The 15743-nt window shown below is 35.9% G+C and overlaps 1 pseudogene; it reads right to left on the bottom strand.

Moving 5' to 3' along the window:
* Positions 1–15743, bottom strand: part of LOC135325950 (kinase non-catalytic C-lobe domain-containing protein 1-like) — a 43778-nt pseudogene that overhangs the window by 14917 nt on the left and 13118 nt on the right.

Here is a 15743-nt window from a genome sequence, read left to right as displayed (position 1 = left end):
CCATCTACTAAGATTTCATACTAATTATAACCATCTGATTTTACTAGTCATATATGTGTAATACATATATATATATACATACATGTATATTTATATACCTATATATTTAACAAACAAGAAACAAAGATTAGTTCATCTACCCTCAGTAGTGAGAAGAGTACGCACTTTTTTCAGGTACTGCAATGTATTTTCTGTTGCTATGAACTGATTACTGAATGATCTGCATTTAGTATCAACAGTAATCTCCCTCAGTGGAATGCATGGGGCACAAAGACTATAATTTTCTACAGACATATCTCATGACTGTTCCCCCTGCCCCCAACCCCTTGCATGGTTGTTGGGTTAGCCAAGTTCTTGCACATTAGTGCAAATAGTAGCAATATATAATAGCATACATTAATTTTGCAAGCAGATTCCAAAGCCAACACTCTAAACACCTTCAATCTTGCTTCATTTTTGTTGTACATCTGCTAGTTCAATAGGGAAAAACAATTGCCAAGTACTCAGAAGAAAAGATCATTTATCCTTTTGAATCAAGCTAAGTTGGTGAGAGGTCTGTAAAATCTCAGAGTAAGACGACTACTTGTTAGAAAAATCTAATTAGATGCTTATAAAAGCTCCTTACTCTTGAAAATCAGTTCTGCAGACAAGAGTCAGTCCCTTGAATAAGGGAGATTATATGCAAGTCCATTTTTCTCTAGCTGGCATACTTACACAGTGTTAAACAACCCTATAGGATTAAAAGTGTGAATATTTGAGTAGATGTAAATTTTTAGAGCAACAGTCCTGAAAGCTTTTTTTCATTTTATTTTTACACAAACCAAGAGTAGGTCACGTTTCTCACGCTGTTTTCTCCTATGTGCCAACACCTGGACGTTAAGGAGCAAAAGAGAGGCTGAACGTCCTTAATGAATCAGGCTTTAACTTGCTTGACAGAAAAATACAGTGATGGTTTTTATTGCAAATTGTAATGAGGTCACATCGTTTCACAGACGATGGATGTGAATAGATCCACTGAGATTTAAACAGACTATCTAGAGATGAAGTCTAGATCTTATTTTCAACTGTCCAGGTCTACTATGTTATGCTCATTTAAATATAAAGCAACAAATTCAACCAATTTCATAGTAAGTAAATCTGCAAAAGCAGTACAACTTTTGCTTCATCTTTATTAAATATTTATCCAGCTGAAAAATTACTGATAACACCAACCAAATAATTAACCACTCGCAGGGACACAAAAAGATTTCAGGTATCCCTACACTAATAGGTATTCCAATACTAACCCACTTACTTCAATTTCATTGTCTCCTTCCATGAACCAGCTCCAACTACATAGGTTTCTACAGTTTCATATATATCCTTACCGCTGCTTTGGACTTAACATATTTATGAACTGAAGCTTGTTACAGACAGATGCACAAATGTAAAAATTAAGTAAATGTGATCAATGTGATCTTTAAGGGCATGGAAGATCTTGCTAATCTAAAATAAACTCCTCCCACCCCAACCCCCAAACTGTTTAAAAGGCACAAGGCCACCCTCTTGATGATTAGTGGTCTCCAAGATCTGAGAGCTAATGGCCATTCTGCTGACAAGGGTGAGAAGCTTCAGGGAATTCACTGTGACCAAGGGAAAGGGCTCAGTGCATACGGAGGGCAGAACCTTTTGAGAGCCTGGGCTATACACCAGTCATAGCCAGCCTCAGCTCTTTTTCATAATATTACCACCACAGCTTTGGTGCATACCGCAGGTGGTGCTTTTCCACTCAGCTTCGGGAAGAAAAGACAGGTTGTAGTTCAATGATATCAATTTTATATCAGTGCTCTTCGTTCCAGAATACTATCCCTACCCTGCTTTATCCCTAAGACACAACACATTTCAGTAGGAAAGCATTTTAGAGTCAGTATTTAACAGAAGAAAGAGGGGTTCAACTGACTATAACACAACAGATATTATCATACTTTTAACTAGTAAGTAAAGAGGTATCTTAATGATTTTAAATCAATGTACTCACCACTTTCTTAGCATCTATATTTTGTGACTCACTTGATTTCTGCTTTCCAAGGTTTTTCACGTAACTATGAACTTCGGAACCAAAACAGTCAGCTCCATAAAATGCACTGCTCCAACCAGGATTACAGCTGTGAAAGTCAGGTAGGTTGGGAGACGCAAGGTAGCTGTTTTCAGCTGTCTTTATCATGCTCTCTTCCCCTGGCTCCATATTTTCTTCTGCAAAGCCTGTACCAACACAACAGTCATTGCTTTGTAAACACTGTCCCTCTTTTTCTATAAGAATAGTATTCTGCAGCCTGAATTCTTTTTCACAGTTATCTGCAGGTGACTCGTCCAAGTCCTTTTCGTCTAGTGATGTATTCATCACAGGCTCAGCCTTCATGTCAAAGGTTGCTTCCACTTCTCCTAAAGAGGGTGAGGGGTGGAGTTAAAGGAATAATGGTCACATGTTTTGATGTATGCTTTGTTAAACTTAAATGCCACACATACAAAATACAATTGTGAGACTGCCTGTGCCCTCTAACAGTGTTATAGGTGTGCTACTCCACTTTAAAATGTCAATTGCTATGACAACAATATCTTTCATGTTCCCTTTATGCTTATTTTGGCTCTGTGCTTTCTTTTTCTCAGCTATACCTTGTAAAATGGTAAAGGTTAAAGAAACTGCAAAACTATTAAGTTTTGGTCAATAAGTTTTTGAAAAATACAAAATATGTTCTGAATACGTACAAAAAGCATTTAAACAAAGTATAGTACAGAAGCTTCAGAACAAAATTAAACATGTCAAACCTGTACACACATCATTAAAAAACTTAGCTCTTCAGATTTTTTCATCCATAAACCTTGAAGCTCTTTACTTCATATATATAGAGAGCAAGAGTATTTGTTGCAGCCAAAGGACACACACGTTACTGCTGAACATTCTACTCCTACAGGACCAGTTCCCTTGAGCTATGATGGGACTTCTCTGAAGTTATAACAGCTACTATCAGTCCTAAGGGATTGCGGTGACAGTCAAAGGTTGGCACGATGCAGACAGGAGCCACCTGCCAGAAGTCTGCCTTTTCACTTGAGCAATCCCCCAGGGCTTAGATATGCCAGCCTTAGAGTTAAATGGACCTGAGTTACTGGTGCAAAGAAGTCACATACCCCATGGGAAGGCCTCGCTCTACACTTGCAATCATTCTAAGCAGAAATAAAAATTGTAACATAGCGTGACAGCAGCCAAGTGCAAGCTCACAAATTTAAGTTTTGCCATAACACCCAATCCAACTTTACTCAAAACAGAGAAGTAACCTAGTTTAAAAACAGATGGACTTATATGTGCTTTATGTACAAATGCATGAAAATGTGCAAGAAAGGAGATTCAGGACTACAGAAACAAGTGAAATTTCTGTAACTTTAGACTACGAAACAGCTTGTACAAGCTCTGTACAATCCCTTTCCCAGAATTTGTAAATAATTTAGTTGACAATCCCTACTTTTATTTTAATATATTTTTTATTTTACTGCCTGGCTTTGCTTAAATTCTGGTAAGTGAAAAAAGAAGGACCAGGTATGCTAAATGTTAGTGAGTCACCTCTCAGTCTATCCTCACCTGATTCAGTAATGCCTAAGGAGTCAAGCATTTTCTAAAGCTCTCCTCTCTCGCTAAGCTTGCTACGCTGTATGGAGCTGATTCAGTAAGGCTGACCTCTTCCCCCCTCTCTCCGTTAAAGCATGCCACTAGAACATCTACTGGGTGAACACAAGAAAAAAACACATGTAGCAAGTAGGATTTCATGACTTTTTCAACAGTCGCATGTTGCTTTAGAAGCAGGCATCCCACTCAATGACATTTGGTCAGATATATAAGCTTCAAATAAAAAACAATTCCACAAGGCATCAACAATGTTCAGATACTCTGTCATAAGCTCTGAGGTGAATGTTTTTCTGAAGGCACACTGCAAGTGCCAATCTCTCCAAACTTGAGTCACTGGTGGATTCTCAGCACACACAAAGATCTAGAAACACAAAGTCCCTTCTCACCCTCCATCTGATTGCTGCTTGCCAAAAAAGCTGTCAGATTGCTTCAGCTCCTGGAATACACTGCCACATTTTGAATCACCTGCCTCAGTTATGCTGAAAATACAAGAGGATGGGGAAAAATTAATGTTTCATATCCTTAAATATTTACATCAGGATAAAATGAGATCTTACGAATAATGCTAGCATCTACATGAAGGACTTCACTGCATTTATCTAACTCCTGACGTTTGTATGCACAATTTCAGTTGTTAATTTACAGGAAAAATGTTCAAATTCTTATTGACATTAAGGCACACTGAGCAAGGTGCAGAGATTTTCCTTTACAACATTTAGCAAAATTTCAACAAAAATATCAGAACACACATAAACAGATGGCATAACTCCAGGCATAACTTAGACTGCAAATTATTGCAATGGGTTTTTCATTCAGGATTCAGTCTCTGGATAACAGTCTGACTCTAAGTTGTCCCTAACAAGAATATGATAGTTTTGAGTTAAAGAACATAACAATTAAGAATTGCTGTATTCTGCAGATGAATGGGAAAACAGTATCTCAGTGATATTCTGAGGCAGTTCTTAACTGTGATCTAAAAGCTAGACCTGTATTTTTTTAGTGGTTAATAAATGATGATTTCCTTTTTTCTCCCACTTTCAAAGATTTTACATCCTAAGAAAAGTTCATATAGATGTTGACCTCTTCAGATGTCTCAGTAATTCAGCTGCAATAGCTCAACCTTCTCCTGCCAAAACATTCAACTCTGGGAATTAAGAACCTAACCTCTCACCAGTTTTCAATGGTTCCTTAAAACTCCCAACCCTAACAAGTAATGGGCCAGCATGTGAGGGCCTTATATCTGGAGGTCATACTCCGTTCCCCCTGAAACATGCTGCTCACATGAAACACCTCTAATACTGAAGTTCTCCTGGACTGCATGTACTAAGCTGCTTTGTCAAAACTTCCAGCCTATAGTTCAGGACCACACAGACAAAGAAAACATACATAATTTCTGCATATGCATTCACTACTGCTTACAATAGTTTTTGGTAAGATGTTTTTAAAAGTGTGTTACATTTGGAGGCTGCAATAAAACAAGTACAGTCTTTATTGTTTTTCAAGGTAAATATGTCACTGAAAATGAAACAGTAAAAATGTGAATTTAATTAAGGTGGTGTTTTCTCACTTAACATGCTACCTACAAAAATTGTGAGGAGGAACATTAGGTCAAACTAAGGTAGTAAAGTAAAAGGCACTTCTAGCAAAGCTAAATTAATTTTCTTGTTCTAAGGTGTCATTAGAATGAAAAGGATGCATCAAGGCAACTTTACTTTTAAATTAAGGAGAATTTGAGCCAACGCATAAAAAAAACAGGAACCCAAACAGAATAAGCAAGCTGAACAGTAAAAACAATATATTTCAGTTCTGATTAAATGGCCTTTCTCTAACACGAGTATGAAGCTCTCCATCAATAGTTACGAACAGTATTTGATCGGAATTAGATCTCCATTATTCACCTACCCTAGGGCAGAGATACAGACAAGCTTTATACAAAGTATTTCCTGCTAATTCATTAAGTACTATTTGCTATGGGGGAAGCCAAGAAGTATCTGATAGAATGGAAAATTAACAGTTGACAGGAAACAAGTAAAGACACCTGAAGAGAAGCAGCATATCCTTTCCTGCTGCTAGTAATAGGCAAGCTCTTAAAATTTGGGAAATAGAAAAAACATCAAGCCAAACTGTAAGAAGGAAAAAGCTGAAAAAATACCTACCACAAATGTGAAGCTCTTTCTCCATTTACAACCTGGTAGAGATTCTCCAGTAATTTTTCATCCCAGTACAGGTCACAAAATTTCTCACAAATTGCATTAGAGAACATACCAAACTTAATTTCCTTTAAGGTTAAAATAAAGTTACCTTATTAAAAAAAAAAAAAAAAAAGAGTGAGTGATAGAAAGAGAAACAGAAAGAACACATTACTAATAACATTCTTTTATATCAATGATATAATATATATAAGAAAACATACATACCCATATTAATAACTTCAACTCCATTCTCAAGATAGCCATCAAACGCAAACTCCTCTTGTATAAGATGAACTACTTTCTGTAATAAAGTGTCACTTGTTCTGTTCTGCTGGGACAAGGCTTCTACATCAAGGAGATAGGAAGTGTTTTGATTCACTGAGCTACACAGTGCATGTCCTTGCTCAGTGAAAACACTGTCTAAACTGGTAGCACACTCAGGATCTTGGCAGTTGGTTTTATTAATTTGGTTACTTTTTTCAGACTTGTTCTGTGTACTAGTGATTTCACAGTTTTGCACTTCACGAAGGGAGGCATCGTCTTCTGTTTGTGTGCTCATTTTATAACTTGCAATAGTACTCGAAAGTAGCACTGGCAAACTATGACAGCAGTCATAAGCAATTCTTGAACGAAGAGGTTTATTTGGTATTTGCTCTGATACAGCTAAATGTACTGGTACAAACGTTAAAACTCTTTTCTCTGTGTCCTGTTTGAGAATGATGTTATTTATATGAAGAGTATTGGAAGATGCAGGAAAAGCCAAGGAGCTTGAAGAAACTTCAGATAAAATGTTCTTTTCTTGTAAAAGATGCGAGGAATCAGACCGTGATGGTAATGTAACCGTAGAAATAACCATGTTGCCAGACTTTTGCTCTTCTGAAGATATTTGGGATGAGTAGGCTGGCATTTGTAAATGACACTCAGGTATTTCAGGTGCAGTTTCAACAACAGCTGGGTCCTCGGTACCATGACCATTTGTGTCTCCTTCATATAATACTGATCTGTTGTGGTCCATGTGTTTTTCTTCTCTTATCTCTTTCTTGCATTGCACAGAAGTTGGTTTGTGAACCTCTCTGAAAAGGAGCAAAGTATTTTTGAGGACAAATTCAGTAGATTTAATAACAAACTTTTAACTTATTTTGCAGTAGGATATACTAACTTTATTATATTTGCATTTTGTTGCAAAATAATAGGCTTAAAGTGAGTTGCGGGAGAGGTGAACGCAACAGGTAGTGTAGTCTTCTCACAATTTAGAGAAATCTGGCATGGTACTGGTCCTTTAACTGCTATAAGCTTACTTTCACTGGTAATAGGCACAAATCCTGAAAACAGAAAGAGAATTAGATGAAAGATGAACAATATGTACAATATAAAGGCAATGGAGAAAGAAAAAAACCTGTGTACCTGACTGAGAAAATCTCACCCAGGGAATTGATTTAGAGAATAATGAAACAAAGGAAGTCTCAGAGAATCTGACTGCTTACCTAGACTTGACTCTGAAGGGTCCATTTCATGTCTTTCATTTTTAAGTCCAAAAGGAACATGATCTTGAGAAGAGATTACTTCTTCCTTGGAAGCCTAGCAATAAAAAATGAAGTCCAAACTCAATCTATCAGTTTTTTTTTTTCTTTAAACTCTGCTCAGCACATTACTTCAAAAAACTATAAACCTAGAATATTAAGATTTTGAACTTCTGTTACCTGCAAAGTAACAATCTAGTCACACCTCAGTGGAGAATTAAAATGACTGCTACACAAAACTCTAAGGATTGGTAGAACTGTTTGTAAATCTTGATAATTCACTGCATAATTTTCATAACCATAATTTTGAGGCAATTCATAGTGTTGAACAAAGTCAATTCCCCAGACCAACTGAACAGTGTTGTGTGTCCTATACATGGATATGAAACATAAACAGAACACAGCAACTTCATATTAACGCTTTCCATTCTTTGATTAGAGGGATGTAAGTGAAGGAGAGATCATGAAACTAAGTCACCGGCTCGCCTTATTTCTGGGCTCTCATCCATGCAGGTTGTGGAGTTCAGGTGTCATAACCTAGCGAGTGACCACTCCAACACGGAGAGATAGATATTCTGCTGCCTCTCAGAACTACAAATATTTTTCTTCATAAAAATTCACTGGCCCACTGTAACAGCTACATCAAAAGTGTGACAAAATTGTTATCTTTTAATTAACTTTAGATTATTACATTAAAAAGCTTTTGCATCCTGGCCCTAATTCCTGACTAAGTAATACTTGCGAAGTGCAACTACATCATTTCAAGACTTACTAACTTTCAGGCTCTTTTACATATGCAGAGCAAACTTAAATATAGATGGTAAAATACATATCTAAGAGTAGACATTAAAAAATCAGACTTCTAAAATCAGAATATAATTTTCACGTCTCCTTTACATTACTGCAAGGAATTAAAAATATATATTTGTTGTGTGTGTCACTATATAATTAAACATATTATATATTATGTGTATATATAAACACACATACATATAATTCTTAGTATTATATAAATAATTTACTGTTAATAATGTTTTCATAAGAGCAGTACTTAAAGATTACTTAAATTTTTTTAAAAAAATAGAACAAACTTAATTACACTTGCAAGGATCAAAAATCTTACTAGAACATATTTTACAGAAATAAGTGGAAAAAAAATGCAGCAAATTAAGAAAAAAAAGAGGGAGGGGCACTCTTACCTTAAAGACAAATTTGCTCAACAATGCCAGAATTTTTTTGCTGTTTATACCTCAATCAAGTAAATAACAACTGCATGTCTAAAAACATAAAAACCATAATTTTCAATTAGTAAATAAGCTTTCAATTAAGCGAGCTACTCTTGGAGAAGGACAAAGTCACAATAAATAGTCAGTCAAAGTTAATCTAAGGAAGTCTTATGAACTTATTTCAATTACTTTATTGATAATTTCAATATAAATTAAAAACACACCCCTTCATTTCCCTAGAGGAGTAACATTAAAAAAAAAATGAGTGGTTATCATTTAATTTGATAGTAGCCTATTACCGAAAATAAATTAATATTTTGATTTTCAAATCACTAAAATAAGGCTCTGACCACAACTAACAGTTTCACATAAAATTGTTTAAATATAGTAACCTTAATTGCATCAGCTAGAGAAGGTCTTTCTTCAGGATTTTTTTTTGCCATATCCAGAAGAAGGCTTTTTAACTTTCTTGGCAACGCTAGTTTGTGATCAGGTGGGAAGCTGTATTTTGCTGCCATCCACAGAACTGCAGCAACACCATAAATGCAGACCTATTAGTATAACATAGGAGAGAGGAAAGATGTAAGGCGACCAAAACAATTTCCTCAAAACCAATCCCCCGTAGTCATCCAAAAATGCCTCCTCCACCCCCAAAGTAAAGAAAATGCACGGGAGCTTCCAAAGAGCAGGCTGCCGTCAGCTTCTGAAGATGCTGGTGAAAATCCCAGCCCATTTCAAAAACTAGCAGCTATGCGTGCAGTGCTGATAATAGTAGCTAGTATTCTACTGTTGGAACAACTGACATAATTTGTCTTATTGTTTGTCTAGGAGAATTATTAAAAGTGTTTTGTGTTACATTTTGACGAACCCCTTTCTCATGTAAAAATTTAGATTACTGCAAGCTTTAGGGTTCTACCATAACATCTGACCAGCAGCAATTTACTTAAAAAAGGCCATGACAATCCAGCAAGTAAACGGCACAAAGTAATTACAAGCTGGTCTGCACAAGTCATATTTTACAGAGAAGATTATGCCTATCAGAAGAAGTAGGTACTATATATTTATTTCAGGAATTGTAGTGCTGGCAGCTAGACTACTTGAAGTTGCCATGATGAGAGACCTTGGAAAAGTACTTGATCTTGACAAGCGGTCTGATTTTATTTGAAGAATTACTATTTTCAGACAGAGACTCATTCAGACTATTTAACACTCAGCAGAGTTTAGAAATGCAGCTCTGCCATAGCTAAAGCACCATGCTTGATCCCATTGCCTCTGGGGGGCATTGAAAAGGCTCAGGGAAGAGCAACCTAAGCATAGCACTAAATGATGTGGCCGTACAGTACAGAGTTTTCTAGCACTCTTTTGAGCCATGTAAACAACACTGGACAACAAGCAAGTTCACTGTAAAGTAAGCAGCCTGTGAACCATCTGAACTGTTGAACAAAAGCTATTAACAGGTACAAAAAGTCTGAAGGAAGAGAAGGCAGCTCCCCCAGGTTATCTTCCTCTTAGGTTCAGAGTCCCAAGAGGTCAACAAGATTACAGTTTTAACTTTTTTTTTTCTTTTAAAGGAAAAATTACCATCCAACCCAGCACATGCTCTGCAAAAGCTCCTTTTACTGATGAGCAGCGTAGTTACTGTGGCTGGCACTACACAAGCCTTGATATCCATACCACAATTCTAACTGTTAACGTTCATAACAACCAAACAGTTATACAAGTATCAGGATAAAGCCAAAAACTGAAGTGAACTTAGTCAGAATTCTACATATAATGTTGGAGAAAAACAATAAAAAAATTATCTGGATTTTCTAGAGATAAAGCATAAATCATGAAAGCTTCAGGATTATTAATTCCACTGTCTGCTGAAGCTGCTATATTATATTTCAGGGTTAGTTTAAGCTTCAAGATAGCTTTTGAAGCTTTCAAAAAAGCTGCATGTTGGATCAAAGCAATTTAATTTAAGAAGAAGGAATGACTTTAAAGAAAGGAACTATATAAATATTTTCTAGTTACAAGTAATTTTACAGAAAGACAAAATCTGGCTTTTGAAGATTTTTAAAGCCGTTTTTCTTCTGATTCACAACTACTATTTCATATTTGTAAAGGGACACACAGGACAGGAGATACCTATTAGCTCCTCTCTTTTCATATTACAAAATAGAAAGATACTGTAAATTCAAATCTTTCCTAACTCATAAGATTGCTACAGTACAGTTTGCAATTGAGATGCAATTGCAATGGAGACAAATACTCACTTGCTGATTAGTTAATATTTTTATCATGTTTGGTCTGAGAGCTCCATGGCACTTATTTCTATAGGAAAATGCTCTAGGGGATACTACTAAAGTTACATTGACAAACTCATAATGTTAACAGTGTTATTTGTATCCAATATTCCATAGCAGATTAACGCCTGTCGGCTTTAACCTGAACAGTTCAAAACAGTCACCTTAGCATGCCTTCAAGAACATGAAATATGACTTCAAGTGCTAAAAAACAGAAAGCAATTAAACCTTACGGAAAACTATCAAAGAACAGATTTTGGCAGTTACTCCAATAATTTGGGAGAGGGAAGGCAAATAGTTTTTAAGAAGCAACTGATTTTATGGGAGACTAACACATTCCAAAGCACAGATTAATGAGAAATAGCATTATTATCAAAATGTTAAAATGTTTTTGCTTTCTCCTTCAAGGAACAGAGGGGTACAACTGCCCACTGATAAAATGAACAGCAACCCACATAACCTACCACATTACCTTCTCGGTAACTACATCCTCCTCTTCAATTTCAGGAGCTAAATAAAATACATCACAAGATTCTGAAAGAGAAAAGAAAACAGAAACAGATATTTTCTTTCTTCTTTTCTCCTTAAAAAAGGAATAAAGGCAGACTGCTCAATGTATCAGTTTACCTTCAGCTTTTGGAGCAGCAAAGAGGATACTTCCATGGCAGTCAATCTGTACAGAGTCCAAACATAAGAACACTGCAAAACAAGTCACAAAAGACAAGCTGTAATAAATGTCTGTCCTTGTAACTGTGTAACACCAGTCAAAGAAATGAAATAATTTGAATAATAATTTGCAACATCAGCTATCATCCTAGGCTATGATAAATGAAGCTTTAAATAACACTAGTGCTGGAACAGAAACCACCCAATATAACAGCAGATGAGAAATCACCCTAAGCTGCAATTACAGACAGGTAATTCCTTCCAGAAAAAAGACAAGAAAGTAAAACAAAATGGGAACAAGATAAATAAAAGGACTTAGAATGCTGCAAGTTTATTCTCTTTATATTGAGCATTGAAGAGGAAGGCCAAGAAAGGAACAAATGAAAGAAATGCTTCGGCTAGATGTGCTCCAGTCTTTTTACAGCCTTCAAAGCACAGCCTAATTTAACATACTTTAGCATAATAAGCCATACAGTCAGCAATGTAGTCCTGCCTTTGCAGCTACCACCAAATAAGCCCCTTTCCTATGAAAAACAGGGTGCTAGGACAATAAAATTAAAATTAAATACTAAAAGACAAGTTTGAAGAGGTCTAGGAGTAAAAAAGAGATATAAAAAAGCAAATCATCCTTTTGTAGTTATCTCTACAAAACATATCTAAAACCATCTAACTTCATTAAAATGTGCTTGACCTCAATTTTGGCCTCAATATGCTTAACGTAAATACAGGCTTGCCTACTACCTTCCACAGTATTTAAGCCTGACCTGAACTACTTGTCTTGTCTTTTGTAGCATGACCATTTTCAAAAATATATGAAAATGCTAACTTCAGGGTATGTTTTCTTATCCGGATAATTTCTCATAAGCATAATGAAAAAATGCACTCAAGGGAGGATTTTGAGGAAAAGGCTGTCTAGTAGAATAAATAAATAAGAACTAGTCCAGCCTGTTCCGCATTTCATCTATTTAGCTATCATTCATCAGCTACCAGTCTACCAGCAATGAGACAAAGGATATTTTAACATATTGTTTATATCATATCAGCATCATCTTTAATAAGCTAATTTTTTAAAAGGGAATGCTCAACTTCCTTGCTCTTCACCCTGCCCCGAAATAGCAACACAACTGTAAGTCACTCCGGGATGCGCAGTCACTCGCTCCGAACAGGCAGAAATTCCTCTGGCAGAAACATTCTAAATCTGAAAACTGTATTCAACTTCAAAGCAGCTTTATTCTTCAAGTAGGGAGTTTTAAGTCAGGTGCCTTCCATTTAGTGGCTTAGTATCACTATGTTCACTTTCATAGGCTAGGTAAGGTTCAGATCATAAGTTGGATTTTAGTATTTTGAAGGCATATGCATTCTGGGTGCATGTAAGTATGGCAGCAGAGGCTTACTAAGCATATTGAATTAGAGTCTGGGCCATTATGTACAGTAATTTGAAGCCCTCAGAAACACTAGGAACATGCATTATGGGGTTGAAATAGTCCTTCTGTTGCAATGCAGGTATCAGATACTCAGTTTTGAGGGCGACATTGCTTAAAGTGCTCAGAAATCTCTTTTTATAGTCAGCTTCCCTGTAACTTTTTTATACCATAAAAGACAAAGTGGTTGAAACTGAAAACAGCAGACATGCAGTAAGCTTTCTGTACCCTACTATCCATTTGTTCATATTTAGTTCCAGACTTCAAACTAATTCCTATCCAAATCCTCAAAAGCTGGCTTCTTAAAGCAAGAAAAAAGTAAAGGCAGGTCATCTCTGCTCTTATTTGCTACAGCTTTCTAGTTAGTATAAGCTAGACCAAACATTCAGAACGCCTACTGAAACGTAGGACCGTCTTCTCCCACATGACGTACAACATATTCCAATTTTGTCAAAGGTCTACTCCCCTTTCCTCTCTCAGAAGCTGCCTTCTGAGAACTCTCCCATAAACTCAAGCAAAAGAATGGGCAAAGAGTAGAGGAAAGTCATGGCAAGATCCTGGGCACTTTAAATTGGCAAAGGCCTGGATTGTCAAAAACATGTTGGGTGTCACAAACAAACCCAGGCAAGAGAGAGCAAAGAGGAAGTTTTAAGACTACTTAGATGAAACATATATTCCTTCCCCTGCACTCTCCTTCCTCCCCCCCCCAAATATCATAACAACACAGAATAAGGAGAAAATAAGAGATTTTTACAATGCTATACATAGAAGAAACCTCCAAATGGAGTAACAAATCAAAGTCACAGTTTAAAGTGTGAAATTAGAAATATTGCCTATTATTTTTTCTATACAAAAAATTGAAGAGTGATATTTTACATCAATGGCCTAAACAGAACATTAAAACAGTGGACATAAATAAACAAATATTTCAAAATAATTAAGCCTTTACCTGGATATTCTATGCAAGTCTGCAGAGTACATAAACATTCATGACATAATGCCCACAGTTCATAGTCTTTCAGAGGCTTACCATACCAGGACAAAAGGAGTTTTAGAGATATCCACTGCAAAAAAGAGTGAGCATGGAGAGAATTATTAGAAATTATTGCAAAACAAAAATATTTACTGGTGCAATGAAAAATCAAATGCTAACAAACAATGTGCATACCTTAAAAGCATTAAGAAAAGGTATTTATGGCGGTTGCTGGTAGTAAACTAATAGTTCTTCTTACTGAAAAAAGCATTCCCCAGTTAACTGTATAGATGAATAAATCTCTTAATTGCATTACAAAAGTGTAATTCAAATTAGATTTCACAAAGAATAGAAGTGCTTCAGGCAAAGTGAGCTGTTTGGAAGTTCTCTCTTGTTACATTAGGAAAAGATCCTTTCATAACGTCAAAGACGACCTATAACCGAAGGGATATCATCTGGGCTTAAAGATGTAAAAATCCAAACAAAAAACAACAAAAAATTCAAATCCTGATTTACCCTAACAGTTGCATTACAAGTCTTACCTTAAAGATTTCATCAACATTTCTTGTTCTTCTGTGAAAGAATGTTAACAGTATTAACAGAATTAATGACAGGTTTATTTTGAAGTTGAAGCACATTATGTTGTTTTCAATCACTGGCTGTTCAGTTTGCAAAACATGGTTATAAATTTAGTTTTTATACCTGGCCTATACCTTAATATGACAAAGATACTGCTCGAATGCAATAGGACATTTATTTACTGTTCTTCAGAGAATGCATACTTTATATTTTGTGCATGTTTTTATATAAGAACTTGACATTGATAGTACTACATAGACATTATCTTCTAGATCAAGCTGTGCTAATAGAAGAGATTATCACTATCGGTGGTTTTTATTACCCACCAGCTGGACATTACCCTCTTCAGCCATCGACCAAAGGAGCAGTAAAAAACAAATTCACTGCAGGCAGATCCCTCTGGGTTAGTGCAGACCATCAAACTATTTAAAACAACATGGTACATTCTCTGTTGTGCATGCAGCCTCTAAGATATTTAACTATTGCTAAATAGCAACTTTCAGCCACGTTGGAGAAAAGAACTACCAACATCAATTCGAGATTAACTTAATTGGGGGGAAAAAAAACCCCTAAAAACTAGAACACAGGAAACAAAACCAAAAATACAAACCTTGAAAAATATTTGTTGCTGTTATAAACACCTTTAAATCCCCAAATCTAAACAGACTAGGGGTCTGATCTTACTTACAGTCTGGTTACACAGCATGGTAGTACTATGCTACATGTTTGATAAAGTCAATCTCTGAACTGTTGTTTGCTGCAGTCAGTTTTTCATGATCCTGGCTATGGATCACCCTTCAGTGAAGCACTGTTTGGATTTTATAATACAACATATAATGCGTAGATGACTGCATTACCTTTAATCAAGATCAACAAACAAACAACTCCCCTGCAATCTATGGGGGAGAAAAAGAGAACCACATTAATTTCTGTACCTTTTCCGATAATTTAATATTTACCATAATATAGCTGTCAGAGAAGGTAAATACTTTGGCCTCATACTGTTTAAATAATCCTTAAAGGTGAGCCAGATGAGCTATTAACTTTTAATAAGATGTGCCATCAAACACTGCTTTACTTAAAATGTTATGTAACCTCTCCACCTTCAACACATTAAAAAAAGAATTGGATGCTTGTATTATCACATACTTCTTGGTATCACTTTGCAAAAAGTAGTAAATTTAGTACAGATAGATATGAATACAGGTAATCGGGTTAAA

Source organism: Dromaius novaehollandiae, unplaced genomic scaffold, assembly GCF_036370855.1.
Source record: "Dromaius novaehollandiae isolate bDroNov1 unplaced genomic scaffold, bDroNov1.hap1 HAP1_SCAFFOLD_38, whole genome shotgun sequence".
NCBI lineage: Eukaryota > Metazoa > Chordata > Aves > Casuariiformes > Dromaiidae > Dromaius > Dromaius novaehollandiae.
Note: the sequence above shows the minus strand (reverse complement) of the source record. Positions and strands in the feature narration are given on the sequence as shown.